The sequence below is a fragment of the Silene latifolia genome, chromosome Y, assembly GCF_048544455.1.
Source record: "Silene latifolia isolate original U9 population chromosome Y, ASM4854445v1, whole genome shotgun sequence".
Classification (NCBI taxonomy): domain Eukaryota; kingdom Viridiplantae; phylum Streptophyta; class Magnoliopsida; order Caryophyllales; family Caryophyllaceae; genus Silene; species Silene latifolia.
This window is the reverse complement of record NC_133538.1, coordinates 280,954,897-280,960,896: the sequence shown is the minus strand read 5'-3', so window position 1 is coordinate 280,960,896 and position 6,000 is coordinate 280,954,897.

The window sequence follows — 6,000 nt, the reverse complement described above, 5'->3', positions numbered from 1 at the left end:
GATGCATAACCTCCCCAAACCAAACCGTACAATGCCCCCATTGTACCAAAACATGGAAAGGAAATGCAAACTGAAGGAGAAAGAGTGTAAATACAGAAAACTCACAAGATGCGCAAATAAGGGGACCTCCCCAAACCGACCATGAAATGGGAGGTTGCTAAGGCCCGTAAAACCATCTCAGGAAGCTAATCCAAGTCAAATATACTCGATATCCGTCCAACAGTGGTCGATCGAGTAAATGGGCATCCAAAAACTGCTCGATCGACTGGAATAGTGGTCGATCGAGTGGATTTCTTCCTGCAGGCACTCGATCGAAAGGAATGGTAGCTCGATCGAGAGGATTTCTCATAAAAAGTACTCGATCGAGCGGAAAAACCACTCGATCGAGCGATCCTCAGCGTGTACCTGCAAAACAATATGAAAAACAGCCCATGGCCGACAAAAACAAGCATATTGAGATAGTCTATGGTATAAAACCATTTATTACAACTGAAATTAAATAAAGTGCAAAATAAAATCTCCGGGTTGCCTCCGGGTAGCGCTAGTTTCGATCGGTCCCAGCTCGACCTTCTTTTTCTTGAGCCTCTATAATTAATCACAATCAAAACATTTCAAAGCGCGCGACATTAAATCATAAACTTGCGCATGTGCTACACAACAAAGATAAGTAGCACCAAAGTGGAATCAAGAGATAGGAAATGAAATTAAACAACCGTTTGAGTCTAACAAATTTCCTATGTGAGCTCCTAGATTTATCCACATAATAAAGGAGCGCGGAGCAATCACAATATATAAGGGTCCCGATTCAGATTAGCAATTTTGAGATGACATGTACGGTGAGAAGTTGCTAATGTAAACGTCCACATATGAGAGGGTGTAGCATTAAAAGAAGGAGCATAAATTAAACGAGGCAACATACTGTTAAAACAAACAATAATGAAATTATCGCTTACTACCTCGGGTTGGTCGCTCTCAACGACGGAATCACTGACAAAGGAATGCATTACCTCATCCGTGCTAGGAGCAATTACCGTCTCAGCTGCTTCTTCATCAACCTCCTCAGTGGAGTCCATCCCGTAAATCGCAGACTTCAAGTGTATCCGACTTGGCCGTGAATAAGGGAGGTTCACCGTAACCTTCATCATCGTCAAACTCGTCATCCAATATGAACCCAAGTGACGGAGTTAAGCTCCCAATGGCCAAATCAGTCGATCGAGCAGAGTACTCACTCGATCGAGTAACAAAATCGCTCGATCGAGCACTTTCCTCGTGCATGTCACTCGATCGAGAGGAGATATTACTCGATCGAGGACTTTCTTCTGTCTGGCGCTGATATATCCTTGCGAGCACTCGAAATACGACGAAAAAATTGTCATCCGAAATATAGAAATCATTTTCAGCATTGGGCATCGCGGGTTCTTCATGGGAAAAACCGCTCTTGGTCAAGCACACCTCTTTTGGTTGCCGAGCAACCAACCCAGCTGTTAACCGAGCAATTTCAGACTGCAACTCAGCAATTTCAGTGACTTGAGCACCCATATGTCTATCGAATTCCAGAACTAAGGATCTCAGCTCCGCGATTTCTTTTTTCTGTATATCATGAGGATCTTGTTGCGGTGGCCATTGATGCGGTGGATGTGGCGGCACAACTACGGCATGCATTGTGCTCGGAGGACCACATCCCAAGACTTCTTCCTTTCCCAACTAGCAGGTGGCTCAGCTTGGGCTTCAAACTGAGCAATTAGTCGGGAGACGGATGTCATCTTGGCAAGAGGGATCGAAGGTACTCAAGCCTTCCCTTCGATAATCTCCCTCGTGCTGCCTAATAAACCTGTAAGCCTATCAAAACAGCACTAAAGAAAAAGATAAGAACAGCCTCAAGGCACTTAGTCTTCCCTTGAGGCGAAAGTGTGGGTTAATATCCGTATACTACCCTTTAATTGCAGGACTATAACGTAAAATTTACATGTGAATATAGTCATAAAACATAAAAACGATAAAAACGATAAGGAACAAGAAATAACCTCGGGTCCTTTAAATTGCGGCGTAAAGAACAGAAATCAAAGCAGATTTCCTCCTAATCGTTACACCCAAGACTTTGTCCGAGATATGCCCTTGTGCTAGAACAGTGTTCTCCGATTGCCTTGCAATATAGGGAGAACTGATGTGAGTTTTTTTGAGATGTGAGATCTCGGTTTCTACAGAGAAGAATGCTCTTCGAAACCCTAATTTTATTTCACTAATGATGATTAGGTCAACATCAAGGAGGAGGCTCTCCTTTTTGTTCTCCTAATTCGGCCAAGCCGAGTCCATGGGGAGGAAATGGGCTTTTCCATTTCCTCTTCTATTTGACTCGTAGTCCGAACCTTAATGGCTAAATGTATATGACGCGGTCTGATTATAAACTGTTATCGGTTATCGGAAATTAAGGCATCAGCTAATAATACGGGTTAGCTGAATTATTAATTCGTGTCCGACAAAAACAGTATTGTATAATTATATTCAATATACATTTAATTAAATATAAATCGTTTATATTTAATTTTACGAATTAACTGGTTAATTCGCCTTAGCCCATGATATTTAATCCGTATTAAATATAATATCTCAACATCACATATTTGACTAATTACTAGTCAAATAACTCGGACTAACTGGTTAGTCAATTTTGGCATCTACATGACAGTATTTTCATACCGTCACATCTCTCGAACGTATCCTATAGGTGTGACTTTTAGGGACCAGTTGATCACCGCCATCTGTATGACAATAACGTCAAACTTATCTAGCAAGCCAACCGTTATTGATAAACGTGGATCAACGATAAATAATACCAAAGTATGCCCTTTGATCCTTTTAGAGGTTTATAAGTCCTTGCACTAACTGTTAAGGACACCAACCCCAACAAGCTCCCACTTGTCCGTACAAATGCATGTGCAATGACGTTATCCGCACTAACTGGAGGACACAAGCTCCAACAAACTCCCACTTGTCCGTACAAGTGTATGTGCGATAACCGATTCTCATATTCATTTAAAAATTTCTCCCACTCAATGTAAAACAATTTGCAGATCCGGATCCACAAAGGTCGTATTTTACAATCGATCTGTATCTAGAGTGGTTTCCCCGACTAGAGAGTAACTTAACTGATAAAACGAATCCGTATCCGAGCATGGCCATGCATTTCGATTCTGACTCCTCGAGTGGCCCCGAGAAATATCGAGTACATGATAAAGGCTGAATATTTCCTTCAACTCGACTCCTTCCGATCTAAGCAAAGCATGAAATGACCCAGAAAAAAATCTACTTGGCCCCCTGTTACGGATGACCGTGAGAAAGAAACCAAAGTCACCCAAAATCTGCCGTAGTCTCAAGAGACAGTCGATAGTCAAAAGAATCGACTCTTAGGATCACCATGGAAGTCCTATCCACGACCGGGTAGCGAATGTTGTAAAACATTTAGGACTCCACGTTGATGTCACAATGGTGTCCTACGAGATATCCGTATAACTCGCCTCTGTGATTGGTCAGTCAACCGGTTGACTTATGGCTCGTTGAACCCACCATCAACCAACGTCACAAAATAATTGCCAGAGTTATCAGCTCATGTGGGCAATTAAGGACTAAAAAGATATGATGTTTGTTCAGTTCACTTTGTGGTGTTCAAAATTGTCGTACAATTCCACATGAAAAACAAAATATATATAAAATATCAAAACGATGATGTCGTATAGAGTACAAGAGAGAATGAATCTGATCCATAAAAGAGTACTACAACTCAGGAACACGTTCGATTCCCATGGAATTTACGTGCCCTTCATGCTTATCTTGTCGTAATGCTTAAGTGAGAGGATCTGCTATGTTATCATCTGTAGCAATCTTTTCTATCACTACTTCCTTTTGCTCCACGTAATTCTGGATTAGATGAGCTTTCCGTTGTACATGTCTAGACTCAACATAGTACTCGGACTCAGTCGTAGAATCTGCTGTAACACTTTGCTTGGAACTCTTCCAGCTGACTGTAGCGCCATTAAGAGTAAAAACGAATCCAGACTAAGATTTCGAGTCATTTCGATCCATAAGTCAATGCCCAATCTTTAGTCCTCCGTAGGTACTTAAGATTGTTCTTGACAGCCATCCAAAGTGATCCACCTGGATGCTGTTGGAATCGACTTGTCATACTCAATGCATATGCCACGTCCGGACGTGTGCATATCATGGCATACATGATTGATCCTATTGCCGAAGCATAAGGAATCCGTGTCATGCGCTCTTTCTCTTCCGGTGTCTCTGGTGCCTGAGACTGGCTCAAATGCACCCCTGGAGCCATAGGAAGGAAACCCTTCTTGGAGTTAGTCATACTGAATCTCTCTAGGACTTTGTCTATGTAAGACTCCTGGCTGAGAGATAACATCCGTCGTGATCTATCTCGATAGATACGGATGCCTAGAATTCTCTGTGCCTCTCCCAGATCTTTCATCTGGAAATGGTTTTTCAACCATACTTTCACCGAAGTTAAGAGAGGTATGTCATTCCCAATCAGGAGTATGTCGTCAACATACAATATTAGGAAGACAATCTTGCTCCCACTCGACTTGATATATAGACATGGTTCCTCGACCGATCGAGTGAATCCATTGTCTTTTATCACTTGGTCGAAGCGATGATTCCAACTCCTTGATGCTTGCTTAAGTCCATAAATGGAACGCTTAAGCTTGCACACTTTCTTAGGATGTTCAGGATCGATGAAACCTTCGGGTTGTACCATGTACAACTCTTCCTCCAAAAAGCCGTTTAAGAAGGCGGTTTTCACATCCATTTGCCAAATTTCATAGTCATGAAAAGCGGCGATCGCTAAGATAATCCGAATGGAACGCAGCATAACTACGGGTGCAAAAATCTCATCGTAGTGCAAACCTGGCACTTGGGTGAAACCTTTAGCAACTAGTCGTGCTTTGTAGATATCTTGCTTGACCTTCCACGAGAATGCTTTATCTTGTAAAGCCATTTGCATTGAAGGGGACGAACCTTAAAGCGGTAAGTCAACAAGATCCCACACGTTGTTCTCATACATGGAGTCCATCTCGGATTGCATGGCCTCAAGCCATAGCTTTGAGTCGAATCTGGTCATAGCACCTTTATAGGTTGCGGGTTCACTACTCGTTAAGAGTAGAACGTCATCTATGTCATGTTCCTCGACCATACCGATGTATCTGTCCGGAGGAATAGAGACTCTTCCCGACCTCCTAGGTTCCTCAGGAATATTCACCGCAGCCGGGATTGAAGGAACAGGTTCCTCCAATGGTTGCTCGGTGTTTGGTTCTGGAATCTCCGACAGGTCGAAGGTTCTATCACTCTTTGCACTCTCGAGAAATTCCTTCTCTAAGAATGTCGCACTAGCCGCAACAAAAACACGTTGTTCGGTTGGCGAATAGAAGTAATGACCACGTGATCCTTTAGGATAACCTATAAAGTATGTCTTGACCGATCGCGGGCCGAGCTTATCTTCAGGTCTCCACTTGACATAAGCCTCGCAGCCCCAAACCCGTATAAAGGACAAGTTAGGGACCGTTCCCTTCCATAGTTCATATGGAGTCTTGTCAACAGCTTTAGACGGACTTCGGTTAAGTATTAGAGCGGCCGACAAGAGAGCATAACCCCATAATGAATCAGGTAAAACCGTGTGACTCATCATGGATCGAACCATATCAAGTAGTGTTCGATTTCTCCGTTCGGACACACCATTCAACTGAGGTGTTCCAGGTGGAGTTAACTGTAGGGCAATCCCACAATCCTTTAGGTGTTGATCAAACTCGTGAGAAAGATACTCGCCACCACGATCCGAACGCAGTGTGTTTTAATCTTTCTACCTAATAGGTTCTGTACCCTATTTTGGTATTCCTTGAATTTCTCAAAGGATTCACTTTTGTGCTTCATTAAGTAGACATAGCCATATCTACTCAAATCGTCCGTGAAAGTGATGAAATACCTATAGCCTTC